The sequence below is a fragment of the Triticum aestivum genome, chromosome 2D (assembly GCF_018294505.1).
Source record: "Triticum aestivum cultivar Chinese Spring chromosome 2D, IWGSC CS RefSeq v2.1, whole genome shotgun sequence".
Classification (NCBI taxonomy): domain Eukaryota; kingdom Viridiplantae; phylum Streptophyta; class Magnoliopsida; order Poales; family Poaceae; genus Triticum; species Triticum aestivum.
Window position 1 is genome coordinate 648294207 of NC_057799.1, and position 17189 is coordinate 648311395.

The window sequence follows — 17189 nt, forward strand, 5'->3', positions numbered from 1 at the left end:
AGCGTAGCACAAGATCGTGTAGTTCGTCTGCTAAAGCTTTTCTAATGTCAAGTATCATTTCCTTAGACCATGAGATTGTGCAACTCCCGGATACCGTAGGAATGCTTTGGGTGTGCCAAACGTCACAACGTAACCGGGTGGCTATAAAGGTGCACTACGGGTATCTCCGAAAGTGTCTGTTGGGTTGGCACGAATCGAGACTGGGATTTGTCACTCCGTGTGACGGAGAGGTATCTCTGGGCCCACTCGGTAGGACATCATCATAATGAGCTCAGTGTGATCAAGGAGTTGATCACGGGATGATGTGTTACAGATCGAGTAAAAGAGACTTGCCGGTAACGAGATTGAACAAGGTATAGGGATACCGATGATCGAATCTCGGGCAAGTATCATACCGGTAGACAAAGGGAATTGTGTACGGGATTGATTGAATCCCCGACATCATGGTTCATCCGATGAGATCATCGTGGAGCATGTGGGAGCCAACATGGGTATCCAGATCCCGCTGTTGGTTATTGGCCGGAGAGATGTATCGGTCATGTCTACATGCCTCCCGAACCCGTAGGGTCTACACACTTAAGGTTCGATGATGCTAGGGTTATAGGGAAAGTTTGTACATGGTTACCGAATGTTGTTTGGAATCCCGGATGAGATCCCGGACGTCACGAGGAATTCCGGAATGGTCCGGAGGTGAAGATTTATATATGGGAAGTCGTCATACGGTCACCGGAAGTATTCGGGGGTTTGCCGGTCACTAGTAGAAAAAGGGCCATTTGTCCCGGTTCGTAAGGGCCTTCTGTCCCGGTTTGGGAACCGGGACTAAAAGGTCGTTACTAATGCCCTTGGCCGTTAGTCCCGGTTCTTACACGAACCGGGACAGATGGGCCTCCATGTGGCCGCTGCGGCCAGCCCAAGCAGGGGGGGCCTTTGGTCCCGGTTGGTGACACCAACCGGGACCAAAAGGCATCCACGCGTCAGCAGCTGGCTGGAGCTGAGGTTTTTTTAAGGGGCTGGTTTAGGGGTTTTGGGGGTTAATTTAGGTTGTTATTAGCTAGCTAATAGAGAGAAGTGTCCTCTCTTATATCTCCGTGCTTGGTTTACCAACACTACTGCTATGCCTAAACATGGCTTAGATTGAAGTGAAGGCAACATGTGGTGCATGTCGAAAGTAATACTAATCCTAACTTGATCAAGTTTGGATTGTACTACTTTCGACATGCACCACATGCATGTTGCCTTCACTTCAATCCAATCCATGTTCATTTCACCCGCTGATATATAATAACTCTTCATGCTCGCATCATGCATCATCATATATAATAACAAGTCCTACTAATCATCATCATACAACTTCTACTCGTTATTAATAACAAGTCATACGATCATCATCCTCATAGTCATCGAACCAACCCTACTTAATTGTTCTTAGCACATGATCATCAGTATTAGGTAGGACCTAAATACCCTCTTTAAGGTAAAATAGCATAAAACAATATAGACCCTGACTCTCCATTATGGAGAATGGAGATCATCCTGTCTCCAATTCTTGCGCTTCGCTTCCTTTTGCTTCCAAGAACCTCCTTACGACTGTCCATACATTTTTTCCATTTTTGATTAGCATGTCTCCACTTCTTTGAGAAATCCGGTATGGACAGTTGAGATTCGTAGGATGACCTGGATATATGTTCAAAACACGAAGGCGACCATCTGATACATCAAATGAGGCACACAATCCTCTGGGATTCTCTGTTGAAAAACATAGTAATAACTTCATAGTTAGCAATGATGTACTAGTTTTAGAAGTATGCAAAAGATGCACGGATGTCGTAATAGTAAAAAATCTTACCAGGGTATCTCCATGGTAGTTACCGTAGTTCAACACGTGCACTAGTGGCACGTATTGACCATAATGTTGAGGAGTTTGATTGTAGATATTGTAATTCTCAATATCAGTACAAAATCCGACCAGATGATTTTTCTCCTATAAGTTAATTCGGAGCCATCGGTGTAGTGGGTTTTGTCTACCATGTTCCGCACATTGTTTGAACAATCAAAATAAGCTGTCAATGGAAATAAGCTGTCAACTATTTTGAAATAAACAATATAAATTAGCTAATAACTATGATTGAGAAACTCACATAGCGGTAGAATTGGAGGCGTATCAACAAGGACCCAAATGTCCATATTGTCTTGCTCGATTTCAGGATCACCAAGATCCATGGTGACAAGCATACCCTCATCAAAACCATACATCTTGCAAAGTGCTTCCCATTTTTTGCAACCAAAATGGGTTACGCTCTCAGAATTGTACAGCTTTACTTCAAAATCCACACCATGATGGGTCCTTAGGTGAATTTTCTTTGTTTCAAAGCTTTCATGGTCTTCAAAACCCATCCTCTCCAAGACATAGCGTCTTGCATGGCATGGGATAAGCTAGTCGAATTGTAAAAGATGAAAAGTACACGTTGAAATATTTGAAGTCGTGCTTAATTACGAAAAATAACACTTGTCGTCATTGCGTACCGTTTCAACATCGAAGATCTCCTCCAACTTAATGCTGAAGCGCCGATCTTCGTCCAGGTGAGGCCTGTCGCACAGACCTCGGTCGTCGTGGCACCAGTCGCACTCCCCCGGGAGACTTTCGTCGTCCGAGTACGACATTTCCTATGTTCATAATTCAAATATTAAACATCTACAATTAAATATATGTACTAAAAACCTAAGTTAGATCATTATTATTCATCACGGGTTGACTATCGGTCTGTCGAGTCTTTTGTTGAAAGCTCTCAGCTCACGTGGTGTATACATTCGACCGTTGGTGATGGTCGCTCCTCCTTTCATCCCCGAGTGCATTACACCAAAATGTCTAGCACACGGGAATGAAGGAGAAGCGACCCCCACGACAACAGTCGGGATTCTTCGTCCTCTCATATATATATGGTGGAACTCTCCCTCACTGATTCCTCTCTGACATTTGCGACCGTCGGTGATGGTAGCTCCTCCTTTCGTTCCCGAGTGCATTACACCAAATTGTCTAGCACACGGGAACGAAGGAGAAGCTACCCCCACGACAACAGTCGGGATTCTTCGTCCTCTCATATATGGTGGAGACTCAACAGACTTAAAGTCAACCCGAAATATCGTTTAATTATCTTTCTAAAAACCGGTTCGTGGCTGGTCTCACCTCGAGGTCGGAGGGGTCGGTGACGGGGACGACGGCGGGGATGATGGAGGGGGGGCTCCTAGATTTCTGCGAAAACAAAAACCCTATAAGCTATCAACTAATCATATGCATACGCCTTGCATAGTGCTCTCCAATTTTAGCATTCAAAGTAGGAGTAGTTTTCCAATTTGAGCATTCAATAAGCAAAATCAAATCGCAAAATAAAGTAGTATTCAAATTAGGATGCATTCAATTATAAGCAAAACTACATCATCTCCATGCGTCCGTACATCGTCGAATATTATCACTAATACACCTCGAATACTATCATACATATAGCATCGCTAGTACAGCTAGAACCGTAGCGCCCGACGGGTCTCGGCGCGGGCAGTGGACACCCAAAGAGAAGGAACCATCACAGGATCGCTCCAGTGAGATCCCTGAAGAACCTGCCAGGTATTGTCGAACCTGCCCTCCAACGCAACCATGTAGCGACGGACGTGCTCGTCCTCCTCGCTGACACGGTGACGTACCACCTCCGCGGTGTCCGGAAGCCTCGGCACCGTCACTGTCCCACGCGACCGCCACCAAACAAGGATCGGGTCAACGACGGGCTGGCTCCTCACCAACCTACGCCCCCGGAAGGTAGCACCTCCCAAAACCAGCCCGGTGGAGCCCAGTCCCGGACATGGCCCCTCTGATCAAGTCGGCCTCCTCCGCCGAGTCGACGACGAAGATGAGGGATAGGCATCGTCGACGTCGATGCAGGAATAATTGCTTTAACTAGAAAATAAACTAGTTCTATTAATTTTCTTGCTAAAAATAAACTACTTCTATAGTAAAATAAACTAGTTTTGTTAAATCAACTAGTTCAACTACTAAGCACTTACTATAAATAGAATAAAGTAGTACTTACTAATAAAAAATAAACTAGTTTAACTAGTTCTATTATTTTTCTAACTAATTATATTAAACACTTTCTCTTCTTATTTTATGAACAAAATTACAACAGAAAAAATCATAAAAATTCTATGAACAAAATAAAATTTCTATGAACAAAATTACAACAGAAAAAATCAAAAAAATTCTAGGAAAAAAATTGACATGTTCTTTGCATATATATGAACACACAAACATTTGCATATTCAACAATAATATCACCAAAAAAATCTATGAACAGAAAAAAATTAACTTTTGCATATTATTCATTTATGAACAAATTACAACAACTCAATTAACTACACATCTAAACTACACATATAAACTACACATCTAAATTAGGAAAATTCATATGAGCTCACTACGGGGCAGCGATCGACGAGGAGGCAGGGCACGGGGGCGACGGTGAGGGGCGCGGCGACGGGCGACGAGGAGGCAGGGGCGCGGGGCGGCGACGGCGTCTGGGCGGCGCATGACGGCGTCGGAGGCAGGGGAGACGACGGCGACGGCGAGGCGCAGAGGGGCAGCCTGGCGGCGGCGTCGGGCGGGGAAGACGAACTGAATGAAAAATTTCACAAGTGCGAAATATATAGACGAAGCATTGGTTCCGGTTCGTGACAGCAACCGGGACGAATGCGCCCTTTAGTCCCGGTTGGTGCCACCAACCGGGACCAAAGGCCGCTGAAAAGAGGCCTTTGGTCCCGGTTGGTGGCACCAACCGGGACTAAAGGGGTGGCATTGGTACCGGTTAGTGCCACGAACCGGTACCAATGCACCCCTTTAGTCTCGGTTGGTGCCACCAACCGGGACCAAAGGCCTTGTGCTGCTGTGCCCGCGTCGAAAGTTTAGTCCCACCTCGCTAGTTGAGAGGGGCGCGCGGTGGTTTATAAGCCCCACTGCCGCACCCCTCTCGAGCTCCTCTCCATTGTAGGCTTACGGGCCTAATTGTCATTGCTATGCCTGATGGGCCTACCGGGCCTTTTGCTGGCCTGAATCCTGGCACATGGGTGGGTTTCTAGTCGTATTCAGGCAGTGGTGGCCCAGTAGGTGGCATATTTTTTATTTTTCCCTGTTTTTTGTTTTATTTTTTGCCTTATTTATTTTGTTTTGTTTCTACTTACAACAAAAAACTTATTTATTTTATTTTATTTTGTTTCTAATTACTTATTTATTTCACTTTGTGATAATTCTTTTTGCTTTATGTTATTAAAGTTTATTTTATTTTATTTTATTTTGTTTCTACTTATATATTTTATTAAAGTTTATATTATTTCGTTTCTAATTACTTATTTATTTTATTTTATGATAATTCTTTTTGCTATTAAAGTTCGTAACAAAAAAGTTCTTTATGAAAATTCTTTTTGCTTTTAATGATTTTGAACAGAAAATACTTTGATAATTTTAGTTGCATCAATTTTATATAATTTTAGTTTCAATAATACTAGAGGTTTATCTTCAGTGTTCAAAATGCACCATTCAAAGCCACATCATCAATTTTCAACCCTTTCTGACTTCATTTATTATTTTTCATGCATTTACTGATTATTTTGAGCTATAAGACCCTGAAATTGAAAAGCATTTCAAATGAACTCTGAAAAGGTTGAAAGTTGGCATGGTATCATCATTTCATCCACATAGCATGTGCAAGAAAGTTGAGAGGGTTACGGCAAAAAATGGATGCACTTCGTGTACAAAACAGACAATCTCTTTCCAAGTATCAGGATTTCATACGGAAACTCGTCTGTTACAACATGCATTTCAAATGAACTACGAAAAGGTTGAAAGTTGGCATGGTATCATCATATAGTTGTGGAGAGAAAGTCTTCACTTTTTTTTCGCTTGTGTCCTTTCCTTATTGCGCCATAACCATGGATAATCTTCATCATTTATCAGGATGCTTGGGTCAGCCTTGACTTTGAAGGGAGGAATTTCATGAAACTTTTCATAATATTCGGACATGTCTGTCTTGCCCTCCACTCCCACGATGTCCCTTTTTCCTGAAAGAACTATGTGGCGCTTTGGCTCATCGTATGATGTATTCGCTTCTTTATCTTTTCTTTTTCTCGGTTTGGTAGACATGTCCTTCACATAGATAACCTGTGCCACATCATTGGCTAGGACGAACGGTTCGTCAGTGTACCCAAGATTGTTCAGATCCACTGTTGTCATTCCGTACTGTGGATCTACCTGTACCCCGCCTGCTGACAGATTGACCCATTTGCACTTAAACAAAGGGACCTTAAAATCATGTCCGTAGTCAAGTTCCCATATGTCCACTATGTAACCATAATATGTGTCCTTTCCCCTCTCGGTTGCTGCATCAAAGCGGACACCGCTGTTTTGGTTGGTGCTCTTTTGATCTTGGGCGATCGTGTAAAATGTATTCCCATTTATCTCGTATCCTTTGTAAGTCAATACAGTCGAAGATGGTCCCCTGGACAACGAGTACAGCTCATCACAAACAGTGTTGTCACCTCTGAGACGTGTTTCCAACCAACTGCTGAAAGTCCTGATGTGTTCACATGTAATCCAGTCGTCGCACTGCTCCGGGTGTTTGGAGCGCAGACTGTTCTTGTGTTCATCGACATACGGGGTCACCAAGGTAGAGTTCTGTAGAACTGTGTAGTGTGCTTGAGACCAAGAATATCCGTCCCTGCATATTATTGAGTCCCCTCCAAGCGTGCCTTTTCCAGTCAGTCTCCCCTCATACCGCGATTTAGGGAGACCTATCTTCTTAAGGCCAGGAATGAAGTCAACACAAAACCCAATGACATCCTCTGTTTGATGGCCCATGGAGATGCTTCCTTCTGGCCTAGCGCGGTTACGGACATATTTCTTTAGGACTCCCATGAACCTCTCAAAGGGGTACATATTGTGTAGAAATACGGGGCCCAGAATGACAATCTCGTCAACTAGATGAACTAGGACGTGCGTCATGATATTGAAGAAGGATGGTGGGAACACCAGCTCGAAACTGACAAGACATTGCACCACATCACTCCTTAGCCTTGGTATGATTTCTGGATCGATCACCTTCTGAGAGATTGCATTGAGGAATGCACATAGCTTCACAATGGCTAATCGGACGTTTTCCGGTAGAAGCCCCCTCAATGCAACCGGAAGCAGTTGCGTCATAATCACGTGGCAGTCATGAGACTTTAGGTTCTGAACTTTTTCTCTGGCATATTTATTATTCCCTTTATATTCGACGAGAAGCCAGTCGGGACCTTCATACTAAGCAGGCATTCAAAGAAGATTTCCTTCTCTTCTTTGGTAAGAGCGTAGCTGGCAGGACCTTCATACTGCTTTGGAGGCATGCCGTCTTTTTCGTGCAAACGTTGCAGGTCCTCCCGTGCCTCCACTGTATCTTTTGTCTTCCCATACACGCCCAAGAAGCCTAGCAGGTTCACGCAAAGGTTCTTCGTCACGTGCATCACGTCGATCGAAGAGCGTACCTCTAGGTCTTTCCAGTAGGGTAGGTCCCAAAATATAGATTTCTTCTTCCACATGGGTGCACGTCCCTCAGCGTCATTCGGAACAGCTACTCCGCCGGGACCCTTTCCAAAGATTACGTGTAAATCATTGACCATAGCAAGTACGTGATCACCGGTACGCATGGCGGGCTTCTTCCGGTGATCTGCCTCGCCTTTGAAATGATTTCCTTTCTTTCGACATTGATGGTTGGTCGGAAGAAATCGACGACGGTCCAGGTACACATTCTTCCTGCATTTGTCCAGGTATATAGTTTTGGTGTCGGCTAAACAGTGCGTGCATGCGTGGTATTATAGGAGCGGGCCAATCGTTGATGGTTACAAACAGCAACGCGTGCAGGTTAAATTCCTCCTGTTTGTGCTCATCCCACGTACGTACACCGTTTCCTTTCCACAGCTGTAAAAGTTGTTCAACTAATGGCCTTAGGTACACATCAGTGTCGTTGCCGGGTTGCTTAGGGCCTTGGATGAGAACTGGCATCATAATGAACTTCCGCTTCATGCACATCCAAGGAGGAAGGTTATACATACATAGAGTCACGGGCCAGGTGCTGTGATTGCTGCTCTGCTCCCCGAAAGGATTAATGCCATCCGCGCTTAAAGCAAACCATATGTTCCTTGGGTCACGTGCAAACTCAGCCCAGTACTCTCTCTTGATTTTTCTCCACTGCGACCCGTCAGCAGGTGCTCTCAACTTCCGGTCTTTCTTACGGTCCTCACTGTGCCATCACATCAACTTGGCATGCTCTTTGTTTCTGAACAGTCGTTTCAATCGTGGTATTATAGGAGCATACCACATCACCTTCGCCCCTCTTCCTGCGGGGCTCGCCGTCAACATCACCAGGGTCATCTCGTCTGATCTTATACCGCAATGCACCGCATACCGGACATGCGTTGAAATCCTCGTACGCACCATGGTAGAGGATGCAGTCATTAGGGCATGCATGTATCTTCTGCACCTCCAATCCTAGAGGGCATACGACCTTCTTTGCTGCGTACGTACTGTCAGGCAATTCGTTATCCTTTGGAAGCTTCTTCTTCAATATTTTCAGTAGCTTCTCAAATCCTTTGTCAGGCACAGCATTCTCTGCCTTCCACTGCAGCAGTTCCAGTACGGTACCGAGCTTTGTGTTGCCATCTTCGCAATTGGGGTACAACCCTTTTTTGTGATCATCTAACATGCGATCGAACTTCAACTTCTCCTTTTGACTTTCGCATTGCGTCCTTGCATCGACAATGACCCGGTGGAGATCATCATCATCGGGCACATCGTCTGGTTCCTCTTGATCTTCAGCAGCATCATCGGGCACATCGTCTGGTTCCTCTTGATCTTCAGCAGCTCCCCCCGTTACAACATCACCGTATTCAGGGGGCACATAGTTGTCATCGTCCTCTTCTTCTTCGCCGTCTTCCATCATAACCCCTATTTCTCCGTGCCTCGTCCAAACATTATAGTGTTGCATGAAACCCTTGTAAAGCAGGTGGGCGTGAAGGATTTTCCGGTCAGAGTAAGACATCGTATTCCCACATTTAGGGCATGGACAACACATAAAACCATTCTGCTTGTTTGCCTCATCCGCTTCGAGAAAATCATGCACGCCCTTAATGTACTCGGAGGTGTGTCTGTCACCGTATATCCATTGCCGGTTCATCTGCGTGCATTATATATAATTATGTGTGTCAAAAGTAAGAAAATCAGACGAGTATCTATCTAAAGTAAGAAAATCAGACAAGTATCTATCTAAAGTAAGAAAATCAGAAAGAAGATAAGAACAAGAGGCTCACCACGGTGGTGCCGGCGACGAGATCGGCGCGGGCGATCGACGGCGGTGAAAACGGGGACGGGGCATGACGGACCGCTAAACCTAGACAAATCTCGGGAAAAATGGAGCTCCGAGGTCGAGCTTCGAGAGGAGAAAGCTTAACTAGTGTGGCTCGGGCATTTCATCAAACACCTCGTGTGCATAGGAGGTGAGCTAGAGCACCCAATGCCCTCCCCCTCGCCGGCCAGCAAAAAACAGAGCACTGTGGAGTGCTCTGCTGCGGCGATGGTGTATATATAGGGAACTTATTTGTCCTGGTTCGTGGCAGGAACCGGAACTAAATCGCCCCTTCTGTACCGGTTCTAGGCACGAACCGGTACCAATGGCTGTGGGCCAGGAGCGCGGCCCATTGGTCCCGGTTTGTGCCTAGAACCAGAACAAATGGATCCAGACGAACCGGGACTAATGCCCCCCATGGGTCCCGGTTCGTGAAGAACCGGGACTAATGGGCTGGCCAGGCCCGAACCAAAGCCCTGTTTTCTACTAGTGGGTATTGTACCAGGACCACCGAAGGGGTTCCGGGGGTCCACCGGGAGGGTCCACCTGCCCCGGAGGGCCCTATGGGCTGTATGTGGAAGGGAACCAGCCCCTAAGTGGGCTGGGCGCCATCCCCCCTAGGGCCCATGCGCCTAGGGTTGGGGGGGAACCCTAAAGGGGGCGCCCCCTTGGCTTGGGGGGCAAGCCCCCTCCCCTTGGCGCCCCTCCCCTCTAGATCTCATCTAGAGGGGCCGGCCCCCTTCCCCCTTTGCCCTATAAATAGAGGGGAGGAGGGAGGGCAGCCGCACCACATCCAAGGCGCAGCCCTCCCCCTCTCCAACACCTCCTCCTCCTTCCGCGGTGCTTGGCGAAGCCCTGCCGGATTACCACGCTGCTCCAAAACCACCACGCCGTTGTGCTGCTGCTGGAGTTGTCTTCCCCAACCTCTCCCTCCTCCTTGCTGGATCAAGGCGCGGGAGACGTCACCGAGCTGCACGTGTGTTGAACGCGGAGGCACCGTTGTTCGGCGCTTAGATCAGAATCGACCGCGATCTGAATCGCTGCGTGTACGACTCCTCCAACCGCGTTCTTGAACGCTTCCGCATCACGATCTTCAAGGGTATGAAGACGCACTCCCCTCTCTCTCGTTGCTTGTTTCTCCATAGATTGATCTTGGTGATGCGTAGAATTTTTTTAATTTCTACAACGATCCCCAACAGGGTAGGGGGTCCCGAGCTGTGGATCTCGGATCGATGGGTAACAAGGGACGAAGGACATGATGTTTACCCAGGTTCGAGCCCTCTCGAAGACGTAAAACCCTACGTCCTGCTTGATTATATTGAAGTGTATAGGATGATTACAGAGTCGATCTACCATGAGATCAGATGAACTAAACCCTAGGCGAGTAGGATGATGTTGTTCTTCTAGCCTCTACGGACTAAACCCTCTAGTTTATATAGACAGCAGGGGTACTAGGGTTTACGCATGGTCGATTATAAGGAGGGAATAAACATGCCGATTCTTCTCATCTTGACTTGGAGGACACACCAAGGCAACAAAAGATCTCTTGTTCGGATACGGAGTTGCCTCATAGTTTGGCCTTCTAGAAGTTGCAGTGCGGCCCACCCGTCTGGCCCATACGAGATGGGCCGGTAGCCTGAGGACCCCCTAGTCCGGGACTCCCTTAGTAGCCCCCGAACTTGCCTCCAACGCTGGTGTCTCATAGCTTCCTGAGTTCTTGGTGTACCTGAAGTCTCCGGCTTGCGGGGCAAGTTCTTCTCCCCCTCTATGTTTGAAGTAGTTCCCCTTAGCCAAGCCTCCAAGACTCGCTCAGCTAAGTTCGTCCATGTGCTAACCAGGTTATATTCGGAATCCAAACAGTAAGTATTGCTTAGCCTCGAAGGCCAACTGCTCAAGTGTGAATAGTGCCTTTGCCTGACAACTTTTTGGCAAAAGGTCACACTCGGTCACAAATGTTGAACCGTTGTGAAAACTCGATTCGCGGTTCGAGGTTGTGCCTCCATTGGCACGTCTCATCGATATGGAGATCGTGCCCTTTTTTAAGGGATATAATCAATGATTTTGGTTATCCCACTCACGCATAACGTCACGATTATTTTGGGAAGCGGCGAGGCCTGTGTTGCAATAAAAGGACTCTTGGTATTTCGGTGGCTTATAAAAGGGAAACATCCACCGCTATCTTCGTATGCCTTCCCCTTCCTCTCGCCATTGCTTTCCCAGTTTCCAGAGCTCCAGCGCCCTGATCCATCCTCGTGTCGCCCTCCTAGCCATCACCTCAATCCGCCCATGGCTGGATCCGGTTCGAAAGGCAAGTGGGAGGCTTCGAGCGTCACCCACGACGACATCGAGGATCTGAAGCACGCCGGCTACCTGCCAGCCAATGTCCCGTTCCAGGGCCCGGGGGAGGGCCAAGTCGTCCCTACACCCTAGCCTGGTGAGAGGGTGGTGTTCGTCCCCTACTTCATCCGAGGGCTGGGTTTCCCGCTTCACCCCTTTGTCAGGGGGTTAATGTTCTTTTACGAGCTAGATTTCCACGATTTGGCCCCGAACTCTTTTCTGCATATTTTATGCAGAAAAGGTGTCTCTGATATAGCCCTTTCCGGTCCAGAATTCTAGCTGCCGGCAATCTCCCTCTTCATGTGAAACTTGCAAAATAAGAGAGAAAAGGCATACGAATTGTATTATAAAGTGAAATAACAGTCTATAACGTAATAAATATTGATAGGAAAACATGATGCAAAATGGACAAATCAATTTGACTCTTTCCTTGTGGCATGTGAAGTATTTTAAGTTATTGTGTTTCGTATGAGACTATGTTTCATTGGTGGCGATACTCTTCGTGGTTGTGAATCTATGTTACATTATGTATGGATGAGGTTATCTATGCTTATGCTCTTGGCAATGTTGTATCATTTGGTAGTATATAACCTCTGGCATATAATGTGGTTCAACTTAATACATCTTTGTGCATTTGATATATACTTCAACTTGATTCAAAATGGACAAATGCTTAAAGTTGGTTGTATGATTTAGGAGGAATCAACCCTTGGTGTGCATCTTGTTTTACGTCAAGATCATTAATGCAGATGCTTGGGTGCAGCTTGTCTAAGTCATACACCTTTGTGCTATCCTAAGATTAACATGTTTCATCCTATTGAGAGCTATACGTATGTTGTCAACAAAAGGAGAGACTGAAAGAGTGCGGCGATGTAGCGGACAGGCTCGCATGCTCCTGTTAGCTGGACCAATGGGATAAGGTCACGTGCGGACTGCAGTTATGGCTAATGGAGAATACGTGTTGGTATACGCGGTGCAAACAGGCACGTACGGCCGTGGGCCAGTAGGATCGGCGTGACAGAGTTAGAGAGAGCCGTGACGGCGGCAATTATGTACCGTTGGTACAGGATGTTCCATCGTTCACCTGTACCGCATAGGGATTCAACTTATGGCGACAACGGCGGAGGCGCATGGGGATGGATTCGAGTTCCTAGCAGACCCCGTCGGCAGGTATGCTTAGTTGCCCCCAGTTGAGATGGATTGAAATTCCTACTTGCATCTTAGGTGCAAGACCTGGGTTTGGAGAGGTGCCCGCTGTTGGCCGCTGAAGCCGGCCGGCGGAGCAGCTGGTTACAAATCAGTTGGATACATTTTTTAGGCTGGCGATGCGCCGCGGATTCTGCAGCTGGACTTGAATGGCGTTTGCGAGGCCTGAGCCTGTCGGCGGTCGAATCGGAACAGTCAACAGGAAGGTCCTCAAACTTCCTTCCCCGGAAAGGCATGGCCTGTTGACAAGTTGTATCAGTTTCACTATTAGTCATATAATTCGTTTGGTAAGGGTGCAGCATTTTAGTGCTCAAGCTCCATAGAGCCCTTTCTTGAAAACATTCACAAATTGCATTTAAAATTTACAAATAAATGCAAAAATTCCACATTGATACATGGATTTCTACTATATGTGTGTAAATTTTCATGCGAAAATAATTGATTCACAAACTACACAAAAAGTGAAAATCGTTTTTTTAGTGAAAAGTACACATACTGTCGACTGTTTCGAAATCACAAATTTCTCATTTTTGTGCAGCTTGCGTATCAATGCATTTTCTCATGAAAATTTGCACGAATGCAATATAAATTCGTATGAAAATGTTGAATTTTTTTCATTTTTTTTTACTTTGAAACATTTGTTTTGAGTTTTTCAAAAAACAAAAACAAGCTCCATGGAGCTCGAGCACCAAAAGGCATTTTTGGTTTGGTAACACAAGGACAAAAATTAAATACGTGAGCTCCATGGAAGCAGTTTTGATTCCCTACGAGAAGCGTACGACTACTACAGTCTGTACCCGTGGGAAATCATTTTTGGAATAAGGTACGGGAAGAGCAGGCTCAACTTTGATAGAACAAAATGCATGCAGGAGATAGTGTGCGGATGCTCGGTGTGTTTTACTTCAGTTATCTGCCCCCTTCGTATATCCCGATGTATTACAATGCGCGGGATTACGTGCGAGTGTGTGGTAATTTTGAGCATGCATGGCTTTCTCTGCTGCCTGCAGTTTAAGGTAAATTGGATTGAAGCATTTGGTTCTTTAGACATGGCAATACATAAATATCGGTTCTTGGTAGCAGGTCCTTGATTTCCTGGGTATTGATACCAGCAAAACACATTCCTAAAAGGTTGACGAAAGACGCACGGGGTGTACTGCCAAAACATTTGTTGTACCTTCAAAAGGACCAGATTAACTCCATAACATATCGGCATTCAAACTTGTATATACATGTTCTCGAGATTGTAAGACTAGGCGATGCAAACACAAGTGCCTACGAATGTACAATGGAGCTGTTGAAGGCAGCAGTGCAGAAATTGACACCTATAGCTGTTGTGCGCGACAGAATGGGCTTGGAAGACAGGATTCGGGATATGAAGGCAAGGGGTAAAGAAGTGAGTGGCATTCATGAACCTGCTGGTGGTTATGGAATTTTTTCTTTGAAACGAGACAAAAGACTTGCCATTTTCATTGATTAAGAAGGAGTGAGAATTGAAAGGTTAATTGACGGAAAACCAGGCTAAAACCGGTACAATCCAACCCATATAACATGGGTACCACCGGCCAACCTGACCACCGACATGGGATCACAGAGCTACAAAGAGGCAGCTGCACCGAAACCATGACGGCACATGCCAACAGAAGGCCACACACGCGAACAACTGACAGCTCCGACTCTGACGACGATCATCACAAGGGAAATATGCAGGACTTGCGCCGACCGTGCCCGCCGTAGCCGACCACCGAGCGCCTGTCACGTCACTGCATGGACACACTCCACCGCAGCTCCGACTTCAAAGCAACCAAGCGACCAACGGAAGAGCACCTCGGACACGCCGGGAAGATCCGACTACCGAAGCCCGAGCCGCGACCAAAGCTCCTCTCGACGCCATCATCGTTGCCAAACAGAAGTCAGCGCCCCCGAAATGGCCGCCTCAGCAAACTACACGGCAAAGATGCCGCAAACCACGCGGCGAAGCTGCCGCAACCCATGCGGCGAAGATGCCGCCATCCACTGGTCTCCAGGTTATGGCCGGCTCCGAGACGATGCCCCCAAGGAGGAAGAAGACGTGAAGGCGCCTTCATCGCCCGATCTCGAAGATCTAAGGTTTCCCTCCGGAGCCAAGGCCACGGGGAGGGGGAGGAGCACCACACAACAGCAACGCTTCCAAGAAAGAGCACGACACCCACGGGCGTCGCCGTCGCCAGATCCGGCAGAGGCCGGACATAGGATTTCTCCCGGAGATGCTCAACCACCACCTGCCCGCACCAACGCAGCCAACGAACCCCATCCTGCTGAGGCCGACCTCGAACTGGTCGTGGGATCCCGTGACCCACCACGCCCAGATGCGCGCACCCCCCCCCCCAGCCGAAGCCGCTTCCACCAAAACCGGGGCCGCCGCCCCGGCAGCCACCACCACGCCGCCAGCCATGCCGGGCTAGCAAGCTAGCCATCTCCTTAGCACCAAGCCGGGAGGGGGGGCCGCTACCCCGTCCCAACCCGCTGAGCAGGGCTGCCGGGCCGAAGCCGGAGCAACCCACTGCAGCCACAGCACCGCCTGGAGGGGCCTCGTCAAGCAGCCAGGAGCCGCCGTTCGCATCCCTACTCGCCGGATCCACGTGCCAGGAGGCGTCGGAGCGCCGCCAACCGCCATGTTGTCCCCGCCAGATCCCGTCGAGGCCGCACCCAACACATGCACCACCACGCCCCTCGCCACGCCAGCACCACCTGGCCGCGCCCGCCCTTGCACCGCGCGCCGCCGCTCCGCGCTGCCTCGCCGCGCCGCCCCGAGCGCCAGCTCGCCCGAGCTCCCTCTGGAGCGGCCGGCCCGCGCCGCACCATCTCGAGCAGGAGGAGGAAAAGGAAACCCCGCCACCGCCGAGCCGCGCGGGCTTCGCCCGGTGACTCCTGCCGGCGGCGGCGAGGGGAGGGGGGACGGCATGGTGTGGCTAGTGGCGGCGGCTAGGGTTCGCTCCTGGCCGCCCATGGGAGCGATCGAGGAGCGACGCAAGATGTTGCCAGCTCTGTTGTAAAAACACAGATGCAATATTGGTGGTTATGGAATTGATACTAAAGGTAGTGCAGTTGGCAATTTGGTGGGACTGTCGGCTCGAGAGCATAAGCACAAGGCAGGACATCCCACAAGCAGCATAGATAAACCTCCATATTATGTCGAGTCTTTGCCTTCCCTATCCCCAAGCTCTAGTGTCTTTTTCTGTGTTTTTTTTGGGTTTTCACTCGGTTTTCTTTAATTAACCGAGAAATGTGTGGTTTTTAGGTCTGATTTTTCTTATAAACTGGATCATCTCTCTTCTTCTTAATGAAATGCAGGAACCCCGGACCCTTTTGAGGTGTCCTAAAAAAAACCTCCATATGACGATCGCTGGGCGAAAGTAAGAAATTGCCAAAATCAGCTGCTGCTGAAGAATCAGGTAGCAGCAAGCGTAGACGATTTTACAGTATATGCCGCCAACCAGGGCATAAGAGCAACACTTGCCCGGAAAAGGGTGACCTCCCTCGGAAAGCAAGGAAGGAGTCCAAGTGCTCAAACGACAGAGTGAGCGGTCATTAGAAGAACACCAGCAGACCAGCCGCAACCCTAAAGCTGTGCTTCATGTGGTGGATAATGGTAACCTAGATTCACTCCAGTGGGTCGGTTAGCCCAAATATGCATTGGTGCTTGTCATCGTGTGCGTGAACTGTAATTTGTTCCCGTAGGTTGAGGGCTCAGTAGCTGTGAGGAGAATGATGTTTTTTTTTGACGGCAGTGAGGAGAATGATGTATGTAATTTTCAAAGGATATTTCTGAAATGTGGCACCTGTAACTGTCATTTGCAACACTTGCATCAGCCCCCTGTCCATTGCCTTCCTTTTTTTTGGAGCTGCCTTCCCATTTTTGGTACATGTTTTCGTGTGCCTGCCCATGTGGTTTTCCCTTACTCCTGGTCATTTGTTTGTTTTGTGATGTACTCCCTCCGTAAACTAATATAAGAGCATTAGATCACTACTTTAGTAATCTAAATGCTCTTATATTAGTTTACAGAGGGAGTACGTATCAACAAAATGATATTGGCTCTGTTTTGTGGACGGGAGAAGATTACAGAGTAATGTACAAAAAAACTGAAAATCATTTGTTTCCTGCTGCTTTTGGAACACTGAGCAGCTGCTAGTTCAATTTTCGAACATGGATATTGGGTAGAGGAAAGCCAACGCGGTGCGGATCTCCCCTCGGCG